We start from the raw sequence: 16,677 nt of genomic DNA, 5'->3' as shown, positions 1-16,677 counted from the left end.
GGCACATGATTCAAATGTTTACTAGCATTAACTTTCATAAGGCCCAGTGCACTCGCCTCCACAAGGAATAAGACAGATCAAATCCCTCATTTGTTTCTTTACCTGAATTTGATCAAATAGATTTTCTAGTTCTGACATTTTATATTCAATTTCAATATGATTTCTGTTTTCTTTTGGTGCAAATGGAAACATAATAGGAAATCAAGAGTCAAGACAAACCACAGTAGTAGAGAACCTTGGCTCAAGATATATGAGGAGTAAGAAAGAGCTCTCAAAATAGTCTGCATGACTTCAACTCTCTAGATAAATTCTATTCCATAATGTACAAGAAACACAGACACTGTTTATCATCCTCTGAGCCATTTTGAGACATCATAGAAATGAGAAGAGGTGCTTGAACACTAAAAATAAGCGTATGTTCTGACTTTTTGAAAAAGGAAATTATTTGATCCTGCAAAGACAGGAAAAGTAAGTTTAATGCAAACCTCTGGAAAAATTCAGGCAGATTATTGAGTGCAGAAAAAAAATGCAAGGATGACCAGGAAGCAACATGAGTTTACTACAAATGCATCAGACATTCAACAAGTTCATCATTTACATTCTAGGCTGCATTATTAGCAGACACATTTATTTATTGGTTTATCAGATTTAAAATAAACCTAAATTTAAATAATAAAATCAACTGGATGGTGTTTAATTTTATTTCTATGTCCCAAGTCAGTTCATGTAGCAGCAATTATTTGTTCCTCAGAAGTCTGGGTAAAACTCAGCAGTGAGTCCATCCTGACCAAGTGCCCATTCTAGCTCCTGCAGTCACCCTGAAGGCAATGTTTTCATTCCAATAATATTGCCTTCATATGGAACATCTCTAATTCAACTTTCAGAATTTTCTCCTGAAGTTTACTTTCTGTCTTTACAAGTAGAAAGTTATTGCCCTAAGGAGAATGGACTTTTAATTTTTTCATAAATAGTCAAGTCTGTGCTATGCTGTGCTAATTCGCTTGGGTTGTCTCTGACTCTTTGTGACCCTGTGGACTGTAGCCCACCAGGCTCCCCTGTCTATGGGATTCTCCAGGCAAGAATACTGGGTGGGTTGCCATGCCCTTTTCCAAGGGATCTTCCCGACCCACAGATCAAACCTGTGTGTCTCTACATTGGCAGGCGGGTTCTTTACTACTAGTGCCATCTGGGAAGCCCTATAGTCAAGTCTACTAGAAACAAAAAACATGAACTTTAATTACCTAGTCAATTGAATTAAGTGAGAAAGCCAAGGAAACTGATTTAGTTGGGGGGTCTTATAAATTGGCTCTGAAAGCAATCTCTAAACAGGGATTTATTTTTAATGGAGGAAATATCCTTAATACTTTCAAATTCTTAAAGATTGTCTTGCTTTCAAATATTTTAAAATGTAACTTTAAAATGATAAGGGATATTGAATACAGGAAGACATACAGACTTTTCTGTCTTCCTTTATTCTGATCTAGCAATGTAATTTTAGCATTATAAAAATCTTTTAGTAACAGAACAGGTTACATTCCATTTCAAATGCAGTTTTATATGTATGATTTGAAAAAAAAAACCCGGGATAACAGATTTTATCTCCTAATGCTCTGATAGGCTGTAAATCAGCTGTTTTATTTAAACTTAAATAGAATTTTTTAAACACACAGGAGCAAAGATTTAGGTAGTCTTAAGTTTGTATCTTTTCTTAAAGTCTTTTGAAAACAAAATTCAAATTTTAAATGCAAAAATATTCAGTTACCAGTAGATTCACATTATGTTCAAGTGCTATGTTATACAGGACTTTAACCAAATTTTTAAAAGTTAGGAGATCAGCAGTATAACCAGAGAGTAACGTCTGTAAAGTTATTTTCCCAATCTGCCTCATCCATGCAAATTTCCCCTGGGGACATTTTAAATAGTCTTCACAAGAAGTTGATTAAGTAAAAAATTAAAAATAAGAAATGATCTTCAACTATTTTTTTCTTACCCTTATTCCAAAAAGGATTAAAGATGATTTACAAAACTATATATAATTCAACAAAATTTTCTTTTATTTTTTTAAAATTGTTTTTATTGAAGTATAGTTGATTTTCAATGTTATGCCAATTTCTGCTATATAGCAAAGTGACTCAGTTTTATACATATATACATTCTTTTATGATATTCTTTTTCATTGTGGTTTAGCCCAGGAGACTGGATATAGTAGGACTTTGTTGTTTATACATTCTAAACTCAACAAAAAAATTTAAAAGCAAGGGAAGGGTTAAAAAGAAAATGAATGTGGGAAAAGTAAGAAAGGGCTGAAGTGAAGATTCACATTCATGATTTGAAGTCTAATTTATTTGCTAAATTTGGCTTGGGCTTTTTAAAAGCCATTGAGAAGAAGGAAACAGTTCCATGATTCATAAAGTTTGGGGAGGAACAAGGTCTGTTTAGAGAGGGACACTAATCTAGATTCTGAATCCTGAGGGTGGAGGGGCTCAAACATCTGCTAACCTGAAATATTTCATGGTGATTGAAAATTGAATATTTTGTCAGGGGTGCCTGAAAAGCAATTCAGATCATGTCACTCCTCTGTTCTAAAAAGTTCAGGAGCTCTCATTGCCTATAAATTCACTATAAATGTCTTCATCTAATATTTGAGCCCAAATTTCAAAGCCAAATCAAAGTGACCTGTTTGAAGGCAGACAACATCTCTTATTCAGTATGTGTTAATCAACACTGTCACAGGGTTTTGTGACTGAGTAGGTGTCAACAGACTCTCAAAGATGTTATACAGAGGAATTCTCAATCAGCCAAAAAAGTTGGCAGAAACCTTTCCAACCTTCATTTGTCTACTTATAAGATCTTCTGATTGGAGAAGGTAATGGCACCCCACTCCAGTACTCTTTCCTGGAAAATCCCATGGACAGAGGGGCCTGGTAGGCTGCAGTCCATGGGGTCACTAAGAGTTGGACACGACTGAGCGACTTCACTTTCACTTTTCACTTTCATGCATTAGAGAAGGAAATGGCAACCCACTCCAGTGTTCTTGCCTGAAGAGTCCCAGGGATGGGGGAGCCTGGTGGGCTGCCGTCTATGGGGTCGCACAGAGTTGGACACAACTGAAGCCACGCAGCAGCAGCAAGACCTTCTGACACCTCTTCCTGTTGAATGCCGACCAATAGCTTCAAAGTCAGTAATAATGATAACATCTCCATCACCAGTAGCAGCTGTAATAACACTTTGCATTTGTATAGTGCTCTACAGTTAACAAAGTGTATAAACAAAAAATTTTAAAGTATCCTTACAACCAGCTTGCCTTTTGGCCTGAGTAGGGATCATGGACCGTCCTACAATGCAGAAACTAAGTCTCATAGAAGATAAGTCTTTATTAAGTAGTGGATGCCATTTTCTCTTGATTTCCACAACAGAGTGTGGTCTCCTCCTCTCCCTCAAACCCTCAGTGGCATTTGGTTTACACATTTCTCATGACAATAATCAGTCCATATATTTTATATAGTGTCTTACAGTTGGCGAAACAGTTTCTTATGCTGAATACCTGTTTGTTTGTTTTTAATTCTCACAACAGCTTCATTTAAAGAAAAAATAATCCTCTTTACCTTGAGTACCCTGTTTGTCTGCACACTCTCTAAAAACATAAAAAGTGAAATCAGTAGATTAACACTGCCCGTTATCACCACCACACTTATGTTATCATCCTCCAATGGAAACTAACATTTTTTCAGCTCCCTATTCTCTGCCAGATGCTGGGATAATTTTTTTTATAGCTAATACAGTTTGCCTTCCATATCCTCAGGCTCTGCAGCCACAGATTCAATCAACCACAGATTGAAAATATTTGAAAAAAATTCCAAAAAACAAAAGTCAAATTTGCTGCACACTGGCAACTATGTACATAGCATTTACATTATATTTTAAACTATTTGCATAGCATTTGCATTTATGCCATTTTACACAAGGGATTTGAGCATCCTTGGATTTGGGTATCCATGGGGGTCCTGGAGTCAGTACCCCTTGGACTCCAAGGGAGGACTGTACAGCTTCAATGGCTATCTTCTTTGTTCATAGACTGTTCAATTTGATTTTCTACCATCTCCCCACCCCCAAAACAAAAAACCCAGCCAAAATCTAGAAATAAAATATGTACTGTCCTTCTCTGTGGATATTCTATTAAGGAAAGAAAGGGGCTGGTGATGCTAAGAAGGAGCCAAAACCCTTTATGAAAACTCTACTGCAGAGACTGATTTAGGGACCAATTCTGGGTAGATTTCAGCAGGATGGCATAGCACATTGAGTGGATCAAAGCTGTTCTTACAAGATCTGCCACTTAGGGAAATTTCCAATGAAGACATCACCAGGTGGAAAAAGACTCCAACAGAGGTATTTTGGTGAGGAAGCTCTTCCTTCCTCTTCTTGGTTCAGAGTGACAGTTCCAAGCCTGAAGAAGGCTGGGGAGAAAAAGCAAGATGGAGAACACCATCGGAAATCCCCTAGGACAGGAAAATTCCTGCGTCCAGATGTGGCATTACCCAACTCCAGGGGGTGCTTTTCATATGAAATACAACACGCATGGCGCCCATGGAGTTGTGTAACGTGGAATCCTCCCCACAGACTGGTTTTGTCCTCCCATTCCACTAACTGAGGTGTATAGAGGGTATCCATGTTGGGGACTGTTAAGAGAACTGGGGACTCTCAAGACTTCTAACTCATTTGATGGTTTGGTGCCTGGCATTTTGGTTTCGTTTTATGGCTTTCTATAACTTTGTATTAAAGATGTCTGTGAGGGGGCAGAATGAGATTCTGTGGACAAGCTGATCAGGATTGTGAAGGCCAAGTGTCATGTCCAATGTGTGATTCATTCTACAGAAACTCAGGCACCTTATGGCAAAGATTTCTCCAGGAAAAAAAAGTCAATTTCATCTAAACTGTGTGGCCCCATTCCTTTTTTTTTTTTTTTTTAATTTCTGGGAAAAGCATCAGCATATGTGAATTAGAAATTATTCTAGTTCACATATGGGGACTGGTAACTATTTCTCAAATGCCCTTTAAGTCTATGATCCTCAAAATCAACCACACTTAAGAATTATCCAGAGAACTTTAAAAAACATATAGACCCCTGGTTCCCGCTTCAGCCCAATTAAATCAGAATCTCCGAAGGTGAGGCCCAGGCAATTGTATTTTTTAAAGATCCCCAAGTGACTTTGTTGTGTGCCTCAGGTTGTGCTCTTATTCTTCCTCTGCTCTCACCCTCAGTTACAAACTGAGCTTTAAGAAAATTTGCCCAGCTGGGCAAACTCAGTTGTAAAACTGGAGAAGACCAATGAGATCACAAAGGCGATGAGACAAACATGTTGTGTTTAAAACAAACAATGGTCAGACGCCACATTCCAGGGCATGTGCTGGGAGCACACAGTAAATGACACAAGGTGCCTGCCCTCAGTAAGTTTCTGCTCTAGATGGAAAGACAGATATGTGACTGCAGAGTGAAATTAAATCAAGGTACTGTGGGCACAAGAGTGGTGAATAAGAGAAAGTTTCTGGGGCAGGAAGAGATTTGACGTGGGTCTTCAGGGAGAAGTCAGATTTTGATAAATGGAAAGGGAGCAGAGGGACGTCCCTGGTAGCATAGTGATAGGGAGTCTGGGATGGACATATACACACAGCTGTATTTAAAATGGATAACTAACAAGGACCTGTTGTAAAGCAACTGGAACTCTGCTCAATATTATGTGGCCGTCTAGATGGCAGGGGAATTTGGGGGAGAATGGATACCATATGTATGGTTGAGTTCCTTCACTGTCCACCAACATTGTTAATCAGCTATACTCCAATAAAATGAAAAGTTAGAAAAAAATACCCCCCCCCCCCAAAAGAGACTGGCTTCCAACGCAGGGGGTGTAGTTTTGACCCCTGGCCAGGGAGCTAGAATTCCGCATGTCTTACAGCCAAAACACCAAAACATAAAACAGAAACAATGTTGTAACAAATTCAATAAAGACTATAAAAATGGTCTTCAATAAAGACCATAAAAATCTAAGGAAAAAAAGGAAGGAAGCAGAAAACATTTCAAAGAAATGAAGAGCTTGAGCAAAGGCATAGAAGCAAGAAGTGGATGGGATTTTAGGAAATTAGGAACTTCATGGAACTTCAGAAAATGCTGGGCTATGAAGCTGGAAATTTAAATGAAAACTTGGACGGCCACAGAAGCTCCCCCAAGAAATCAGCAAGTGTTGTGTGAGTCTGTATGATATATGTCTCAGAAGCAGGGGCCACAGCAAAGGTTTAAAACTAACTGGTCCCATGAGCAGATCTGAAACACGTAGAGACATGATCAACATGAACTTTGGTAAATATATCTGAGGTGGTTACTCATACTACCCTCTGGCAACCTTCTCCCTGCTTCTCTGCCCCCGCACTCTGGGGAACTAAACATACCTTTGTTTCATCCTGTGTACAAAGCTTTTACATATGTTCTCTCTGTACAGAATGCCCTATCTACCTTTCTTTTTTTTGAAGATCTGATTGTTTTTTTTCCAATGATGGATGAATTTGAGCAGCATCACATCCAGTGAACAGAAGGGCTCTCCTAGGGGTTTACAAAATGGAAGGCTTTTCTAGACAGAAGGAGAGTGGGACAAGTATTTTATTAGTTTGAAAAAAAAAATCATTCCAAGCCAGGTCTTTTTTTTTTTTTTTCTCTTTTGGCACTTCAAGATGAATTTTTGTTTTAATTGGAGTATAATTGTTTTACAATGTTACATTAGTTTCTACTATACAATAAGATGAATCAGCTATATGTACAAATATATCCCATCCTTATCCTCCTTTCTTTAAAATTTCTATGTATTAACCAAACACTGACATCGCCTTCTCTGTGCTTCTTTCTGTAGCACTTGTGTAGGGATAGCTAATAATAGCGCTTGTTAATTGTATTGTATTTATTGACATGTCTGTCTTTCCCCGTGGACTGTGAGCCCTCAGAAGACAGAAATGAGATCTTTTTAAACTTTCAGTCACCAAGACTCAGTACAGTGGCTGGCATATTGGCTGTGCAGACTAACTGATTGAATGAATGGGAAAGCACTTACCAGATGTTGGAAAGATTCAAACTTACCAATTATGTCTTGTAATGTTTAAGTATAGGGATTCAGGATGTTTTTTCCATATTGAAAACCATTTGCTCAGGCTTGAAACATTTATCTTTTGAGGCATTCACTTATATAAGCAAAGTGACAGTTCCTGAACCTATCAATTTATTTCCATGGAGCAAGCAACATTTCTTTCTTTAGTAGTAATCTGCCACAGTAATATTACAGTTAATGTGTCTTGGGCTAGAGGAAATACAAATATCATTCAAAAAACTCCTGTAATCCATTGAGGTCTACAGAAGGGAAAAATCCCCTAAAGGGTGTGACAATGAGATTTGGGCACTTGCCCTGCTGAGAAGAGGGAGGGTGGCCTCTTTGTGAATTTTGTGAATTTCCTATCCCTTAAATGTATTTCACTAGTTGGAGGATTAAAAGGTTTACTGGTGAGTGTCAGTTGTCAAAGGATTGAGGATAGGTTCTATAATCCTGTAAAAGAGAGCCCCAGCAGCTTCTCCAACAGAAATCTAGAAATATTTGGTGTCTTGGAAATCCTTTTGCCCTGTTATTATATTCTCTTAGTTCTTCTGTGACAATCATACTGCCCCTGAAAGAAATGGCAACTTCCATGAACTTAATTTTTGCACTGTTGCTCTCATATACTACTTATAAGGCACTGTATTTTTCCCTGTCTTTCTGTCAGGTTTTTGTCTCATGTATTTTGGTGCTCTGTTGTTAGGCACATACACGTTTAGGACTGTAAAGGAGAATTAACCCCTTATCATTAGGTAAAGTGCCCCTTTTTATTCCTGATAATTTTCCTTGTCCTGAGGTCTGCTTTGTCTGAAATTAATATAGCTACTCTTTGTTAGCATTAGTGTGGCATATCTTTCTCCATTCCCTTGCTTTTAACCTTTCTGTTTCTTCATATTTAAAGCAGGTTTCTCTCAGAAAACATATAACTGGGTTGTGTTTTTTTGTTTACTCGAACAATTATGTTGATAAAAAAATTGGACATATTCAGAGCATTCATATTCAAGGTGGTTAACAGGACTTCACAGGTGGTCCAGTGGTTAAGAATCCAAACTCCCAATGCAGGGGCCCCAGATTCCGTCCTTAGTTAGGGAACTAGATCCTGCATGCCACAACTAAGACCTGGTACAGCCCAAAACAAAACAAAACAAAACAAACAAACAAAAAGAGTAGATTTAAAAAGTAGAGTGGTTAATAAAATAGTTGGTTGACCCTTTACCACGTTTATAACTGTTTTCTCTTTGTGCTTGTTCTTTGTTTCTCTACGGCTACCTTTTCACCCTCTCTGGTATATCAATTATATTTCTTTTTAAGCTTTTTCAGTAATTTTTCTAGAGTTTATAATATATATTCACAACTATATATTTCCTAAAGGAAATCAACCTTGAATATTCTTTGGAAGGACTGATACTGAAGCTCCAGTACTTTGGTCACCTGATGCAAAGAGCTGACTCATTGGAAAAGACCCTGATGCTGGGGAAGATGGAGGGTAGGAGGAGAAGGTGGTCACAGAGGATGAGGTGGTTGGTTGGATGGCATCATCGACTCAATAGATAAGGGTTTGAGAGGACTCCAGGAGATAGTGAGGGACAGGGAAGCCTGGTGCACTGCAGTCCATGGTGTTGCAAAGAGTTGGGCACCACTTGGTGACTAACACGTTGTATCAGGTATTGTGAACTGAGATGAACAGGCTTTTGGTGTGAGGTTTTACATTAATCTGGCTAGGAGCTGGGCTGTGTTTAATGTTTGCTGTACTGGTGGGTATAAGGCTTCAATTTCCTTCAGAGTCCTTGTTGTCTGAATTTCACTAAAAATTCCTTTAGAAATTGCACTCGCAGTTCTTTCAACTCTGCTGCTGCTGCTGCTAAGTCGCTTCAGTTGTGTCCTACTCTGTGTGACCCCAAAGATGGCAGCCCACCAGGCTCCCCCATCCCTGGGCCTCTCCAGGCAAGAACACTGGAGTGGGTTGTCATTTCCTTCTCCAGTCTTTCAACTCTAATCTGCTGTTATTATTCTGGAGAACTATAGATGTGGTAGTAAGGTTGGGGGAGTGGAAACATTCCATAATTATGATTTACCTATAATTGATTTTCAGCCTTTTAGTTGTCTTGTGTCCTTGGGCTTTGACCCTTACAAGTTTTTCTCAGCCCCTTCCCCAGTTTAGGAGAGACAGGAAGGCTAGGAGACTTGGGAGTTGGGTAATGCAAACCAACCCTGCCCTCCACCCACCGCCCACCACCACCTTAAGCCTCTGGCTATAGGGAAGGCTCCATATGTTTCAAAATAGTTTATTTTCCCCTCCTCTACCAGAAACATGAGGATTTTATCTTGGCTTTTCACCATGAGAACCTGATGAGTTTCCTGGAGGTAAAACTCACGAATATATGTGGTTCCCCCTTAAGACTGCAAGCCCCAACAGCTTCTAACTCTCATACTAGTCCACACTCCACCTCCAGTTCAGTTCAGTTCAGTCACTCAGTCATGTCCAACTCTTTGCGACCCCATGAATTGCAGCGCACCAGGCCTCCCTGTCCATCACCAACTCCCGGAGTTCACTCAAACTCACGTACATCAAGTCAGTGATGCCATCCAGCCAGCTCATCCTTTGTCGCCCCCTTCTCCTCCTGCCCCCAATCCCTCCCAGCATCAGAGTCTTTTCGGAAGAGTCAACTCTTCGCATGAGGTGGCCAAAGTACTGGAGTTTCAGCTTCAGCATCATTCCTTCCAAAGAACATTCAGGACTGATCTCCTTTAGGATGGACTGGTTGGATCTCCTCGCAGTCCAAGGTACTCTCAAGAGTCTTCTCCAACACCACAGTTCAAAAGCATCAATTCTTCAGCGCTCAGCTTTCTTCACAGTCCAACTCTCACATCCATACATGACTACTGGAAAACCATAGCCTTGACTAGACAGACCTTTGTTGGCAAAGTAATGTCTCTGCTTTTAAATATGCTATCTAGGTTGGTCATAACTTTCCTTCCAAGGAGTAAGCGTCTTTCAATTTCATGGCTGCAATCACCATCTGCAGTGATTTGGGAGCCCCAAAAAATAAAGTCTGACACTGTTTCCACTGTTTCCCATCTATTTCCCATGAAGTGATGGGACCAGATGCCATGACCTTCATTTTCTGAATGTTGAGTGTTAAGCCAACTTTTTCACTCTCCTCTTTCACTTTCATCAAAAGGCTTTTTAGTTACTCTTCACTTTCTGCCATAAGGGTGGTGTCATCTGCATATCTGAGGTTATTGATTGCAGCTTGTGCTTCTTCCAGCCCAGCGTTTCTCATGATGTACTCTGCATAGAAGTTAAATAAGCAGGGTGACAGTATACAGCCTTGATGTACTCCTTTTCCTATTTGGAACCAGTCTGTTGTTCCATGTCCAGTTTGAACTGTTGCTTCCTGACCTGCATATAGGTTTCTCAAGAGGCAGGTCAGGTGGGGATTTGTCAAAGTTACTACTTAAAGGCTTCCAGCAGCTTAAGGTTCCAGTGGCTTCTGTTTCAGATAAGCTAATCTTAGATGTGATTCTCTGTATTTTCCTGCCTCTCCAGATTTGGTGGGGGAGGGGCAGTTTGCCCTGAACCTCAATTCTCTTATGAGTCCAAGAAAGGTAAGTTAATTTACCTTTTTTTTTAAAAACTAAGTTTATTCACCTTTTTTTCTTGTTGTAAGGATGGAAGTAATGACCTTTAAGTTCTTTACATGTCAGAGCTGAAACTGGAAGCCCTCAGAACTCTGTAAAAGAAAATTTACATCTATTCAATTATTCATTTATTACAGATACCAGGCATTGAACTGGAATCTGTAGGTGGAGACTGAGATAAGCAAACATGGAAACTGTCCTCAGGGACCTTATGTTCTAACATGGGGCAGTTCAAGACAGCTTCTCAACCCCTGTGCTTGAATATGTCATAGGTGTACAGAAGTATTAAATTTTCCAGCCCACAGTGCAACTGAGCCAGTGGCAGCAGCTGAGAGTAGCTTTCTCTCTCAGTTTTGCTTTATAAATATCATTTTCTATTTGTGTCATGACAGTGAAAAGGGTGAAAAACACTGGAGGTGGCAACAAGATACCGGATTACTATAATAAAATGAAGACAGTGATGTGTCAAAAAAGGCTCAGATTATAACCTGGGTGTTTAGTGGGTAGAGGCCTTAAATCTAGAAATTCTAGAAAAATTGGGAGAGGTCACATTTGGAGGGACTATAGGAAGATGAGTGGGTTTTGGATGTGCAGAGAGGGAAGGGAAATTAGTATAGAATATTTCAGGTGGAAAGCACGGAGTAGGACTGGGAAAAAGACTGGGATGAAGAATTCTAAGGAGTTCATTTTGGTTAGAACAGAGTATGCTTGAAGAGGAATAATGAGAGATAAAGTCAGAAAGCAAGGTTGGGTTCATGTGGAATATCTATCAAGTAATAACTAAAGTACTACAAAATCCAAGGTGCCTTGTAAAATGCCAAATGTTAAGGAATCTGCCTGTAACGAAGGAGACCCTGGTTCAATCCCTGGGTCAGGAAGATCCCCTGGAGAAGGAAATGGCGACCCATTCCAGTATTCTTGCCTGGAAAATCCAGTGGATGGAGGAGACTGGCAGGCTACAATCCATGGGGTCACAAAGAGTCAGACATGACTGAGTGACTTCACTTCTTCACTTCTAATATCATTTTAATGCTAAGTAAGTTTACTGTGTTTTAGTTGTGAGCATAGTATAAATTTGCATCTTGAAGGTGAGTTGGATGGTAAGGGGTGTGCATATAAGGAACTAAAATCACTGATAAAGCAAAAATGATGATGTTAAAACTACCCTTGAAATTTGTTTAAATTGCCCCTAAAGTTCTTTAAGCACGGTTTTATAAATACTACCTTGTGCAACAATTGTTGGATGCACTAAGTTCTGAGAATAATTAAGATAGTTAAAAGAACAAAAAAGTAGGGAAGGAGTCTTTAGACAGGTGTCTGGGCATTTAAGCTATTTTGCATAGTACTCTTGCCTGGAGAGTCCCACGGATGGAGGAGCCTTGTAGGCTGCAGTTCATGGGGTCGTGAAGAGTCGGATACGACTGAGCGGCTTCACTTTCACTTTTCACTTTCATGCAATGGAGAAGGAAATGGCAACCCACTCCAGTGTTCTTGCCTGGAGAATCCCAGGGACAGGGGAGCTTGGTGGGCTGCTGTCTATGGGGTTGCACAGAGTCGGACACGACTGAAGCGACTTAGCAGCAGCAGCAGCAGCATGTTAAATAATTATCAAATTCCTAAGTAGTGAATAGCTGATACCTGGAGAATTCTAATGTTGTTCCATGCCTGCAGAGTTCACTCCTTTTGGTTTGTTGCAAGGTCTCTATTGGGCTTCCCTGGTAACTCAGTGGTAAAGAATCCGCCTGCCAAGCAGGAGACATGGGTTCAATCCCTGGAACAGAAAGATCCCCTGGAGAAGGAAATGACAACCCACTCCAATGTTGTGGCCTGGGAAATCCCATGGACAGAGGAGCCTGGTTACAGTCTATGGTGTTGCAAAAGAGTTGGACACGACTTAGCGACTTATAACAACAAAAACAAGGTCAGTATAGTCTTAATATTTATGAACAGATTGTTGGGTGACAGTGTGTGTATGGGGAGCAGGGGGAGATGCTAAAGCAGAAAGTGAAAAGATTTAAGTACTAAAGCTGGTGAACACTGTATATAAGTTTAAGATGATATTATAAGATAATAGAAACAAACGGAATTTTGTGTTTACAACAGAACTTTCTTGTTTGAAAGTAGTTCACTTGAGCTAGCTTAAGCAATTAAAGAAAAAAAAAAAAAACCATGAAAGGCATGAAAGTTGGAGTGGGGCAGGGGATTAGGAGGCTTGGGGGTGTAACCAGACCTAAGTGATGGGGTTAAACTAAGCCTCAGGATTGAGCTGTAACTAGAAATTTGAATGTGCTACAGACTGTTTCTTTTTTGTGTATCTTATCATTGTCACCCATCTCTCTTTCAATCTCTTGTGGCTTTTCATTTTATATTCTAAGGGATGAAGGTCTCTAAAGAGGGTAAGGATTACTGCTGCTATTTCACCACTATTTCAAAATGAGGTAATAGAAGTGATATTAAGGAAGTATCTTTGACTACTTTTTGTTCTGTTTTTTTTTTTTTTTAAATCAAAGATTGCTAGCTCTTTCTATTTTATTGTGGTATAACTCACACAAAATACACACATCTTCGGTGATAAATTTTCATACATGTACTCACAACAGATCGATATACAGAAACTTTCTAGCACCCCCAGAAAGTTACATGTTCTCTCCCAGCTAATCTCACGCTGAGTGAAAATGAAAGTCGCTCAGTCACTTCTGACTCTTTGCGACCTGGTGGACTATACAGTCCACGGAATTCTCCAGGCCAGAATACTGGAATGGGTAGCCTTTCCCTTCTCCTGGGTATTATCTCAACCTAGGGATAATCCAGGTCTCCCACATTGCAGGAGGATTCTTTACCAACTGAGCCACAAGGGAAGCCCAAGAATACTGGAGTGGGTAGCCTATTCCATCTCCAGGGGATCTTCCTGACCCAGGAATCGAACCAGGGTCTCCTGCATGGCAGGCCGATTCTTTACCAACTGAGCTGTGAGGGAATCCCCAATCTAATGCTAAAGCTAGCCACTATCATCACTTTATTTTTAACCTTTTTTCATCTCAGTTCACAAGATGGTTGGAATGTTAGAATGCTAGATGGTTGGAAGTAGAATACATTTAGAACTACAGTAGATATTTCAGTAGTTCATGGCGAGAAAAAAACTTAGTGAAGGTAATGGCTTCAAATGTTTTTTTTGCACATGACCTACAGTTAAAAAAATCTTTTTAAACAACATGACCTAGGATATATATACAATCATCTCTCCACAATTTTAAATGGACTCTATGAGCAGCATGGCTTCCTCTGATTCAGCAGTCTATGGAGTAAAAAACACAGCTACCAGGAGCTCTTCTGTGAGCATTTTCTCCATTCAAGAAACAAACCATCTCAATTCCAGATTCTTATTGTTCTAGTTTGGGTCAGGGGTCTCCTCCTGGACCAGTTTGCTATGGTCAGGAGCATATGGTCACCTGTATAAAGTGACCGCCAGATCTGCTGATGGCCTGCAGACCTGGGGTTGGGGGAGAAGCAGTTCCCAGAAAAGGAATGGGCTAGGAAGATAACCTAGGAGGTCTATATTACTGTGCCAAATCTGAATTTGATTCTCAGTTTCTTCATATACTTGCTCTAACTGGAACAATTATGTGGTGGTGGTTTAGATGCTAAGTCGTGTTCAACTCTTTGTGACCCCATGGATTGTACCCCCCCAGGCTCCTCTGTCCATGGTATTTTCCAGGCAAGAATACTGGAGTGGGTCGCCATTTCCTTCTCCAGGGGATCTTACTGCATATAGTGTATATACATTGTTTCTTTAGTCTGTTCCAAGAAAGGTGCTAGGTTCTAAGTAAATGAAAATACACACCTTGCCTCAAGAAATAGCCTTATTCAGGTATAGTTGACAAGCCGTAAACACACATATAAAGTGGACAATTTGGTAAGTTTCAGCAGATGTATACACCCATGCAACCAATACCACAAGCAAGATAATGAACATATCCATTACCCCCCGAGTTTCCTCAGGCCTTTTGGAAATCCCTCCCTTCACTCTTACCCCATTTAGCTATTGTTAATTCTTCAAATAGCTCCTGTAAATCCTTACAAGTACAAACTAAATTCTGCTATTTGATCTTTTCTCTCATTACATTTTTAATAGGTGATATTTAGGAAAGCTATTTTTCTAGACACTTTACTTGTTTCAGTTAATTCCTTGGGTTTTCCAAGAAAGCAATCATAATACCTAAAAAGAATATTTTTCTTCTTTTCCATTTATTTATTGCTGTTTTGTTTTGTTTGTCCTCCTGGTTTATAAGACCTCAGGAAAATGTTGGCTAGTAGCAGCAGGGCCTGCTCCTAACAACTTCAGGGCCCAGGCAAGAGTACAAAAAGAGGTCCATACACCATATGTCTAAATATTTAAAGATCATAAATCAAGCTAACAAACTGTTAGATTAAAAAGTTCTATCCAAGAAAAACAAATATTGTATCAGTTCAGTTCACTTGCTCAGTCGTGTTCAACTCTTTGTGATCCCCATGAACTGTAGCACGCCAGGCCTCCCTGTCCATCACCAACTCCCAGAGTCTACCCAAACCCATGTCCATCGAGTCGGTGATGCCATCCAACCATCTCATCCTCTGTCGTCCCCTTCTCCTCCCGCCCTCAATCTTTCCCAGCATCAGGGTCTTTTAAAATGAGTCAGCTCTTTGCATCAGGTGGCCAAAGTATTGGAGTTTCAGCTTCAGCATCAGTCCTTTCAGTGAATACCCAGGACTGATCTCCTTTAGAATGGACTGGTTGGATCTCCTTGCAGTCCAAGGGACTCTCAAGAGTCTTTCTCCAACACCACAGTTCAAAAGCATCAATTCTTCGACGCTCAGCCTTCTTCACAGTCCAACTCTCATATCCATACATGACTACTGGAAAAACCACAGCCTTGACTAGACGGACCTTTGTTGGCAAGCCGAATATGCTATCTAGGTTGGTCATAACTTCCTTCCAAGGAGTAAGCATCTTTTAATTTCATTGCTGCAATTGCCATCTGCAGTGATTTTGGAGCCCAGAAAAATAAAGTCAGCCACTGTTTCCCCATCTATTTGCCATGAAGTGATGGGAGCGGATGCCATCATCTTAGTTTTCTGAATGTTGAGCTTTAAACCAACTTTTTCACTCTTCTCTTTCACTTTCATCAAGAGGCTCTTTAGTTCTTCTTCACTTTCTGCCATAACGGTGGTGTCATCTGTATATCTGAGGTTATTGATATTTCTACCGGCAATCTTGATTCCAGCTTGTGCTTCCTCCAGCCCAGCATTTCTCATGATGTACTCTGCATATAAGTTAAATAAGCAGGGTGACAATACACAGCCTTGACGTACTCCTTTTCCTATTTGGAACCAGTCTGTTGTTCCATGTCCAGTTCTAACTGTTGCTTCGTATATTAACACATATATATGAAATCTGGAGAAGACTCCTGAGAGTCCCTTGGACAGCAAGGGGATCAAACCAGTCAATCTTGAGGGAAATCAACCCTGAATACTTGTTGGAAGGACTGATGCTGAAGTTTAAACTCCAGTATTTTGGTCATCTGATGCCAATAGCTGACTCATTGGAAAAGTCCCTGATGCTGGGAAAAATTGAGGGCAGAAGGAGAAGAGGGCATCAGAGGATGAGATGGCTGGATGGCATCACCAATGCAATCGACTTGAACTTGGGCAAACTTCAGGAGATGGTGAGGGACAGAGAGGCCTGGCGTGCTTCAGTCCATGGGGTCGCAAAGAGTTGGACATGACTGGGAGACTGAATAACAACAACACGGAATCTAGAAAGAGGTACTGATGAACCTATTTGCAGGGCAGCAATGGAGACACAGACATAGATAACAGACTTATGGACATGGGGCAGGGTAGAGGAAGGAGAAGGTGGAATGTATGGAGA

The sequence above is a fragment of the Ovis aries genome, chromosome 2 (assembly GCF_016772045.2).
Source record: "Ovis aries strain OAR_USU_Benz2616 breed Rambouillet chromosome 2, ARS-UI_Ramb_v3.0, whole genome shotgun sequence".
Taxonomy (NCBI): Eukaryota; Metazoa; Chordata; class Mammalia; order Artiodactyla; family Bovidae; genus Ovis; species Ovis aries.
Note: the sequence above shows the minus strand (reverse complement) of the source record.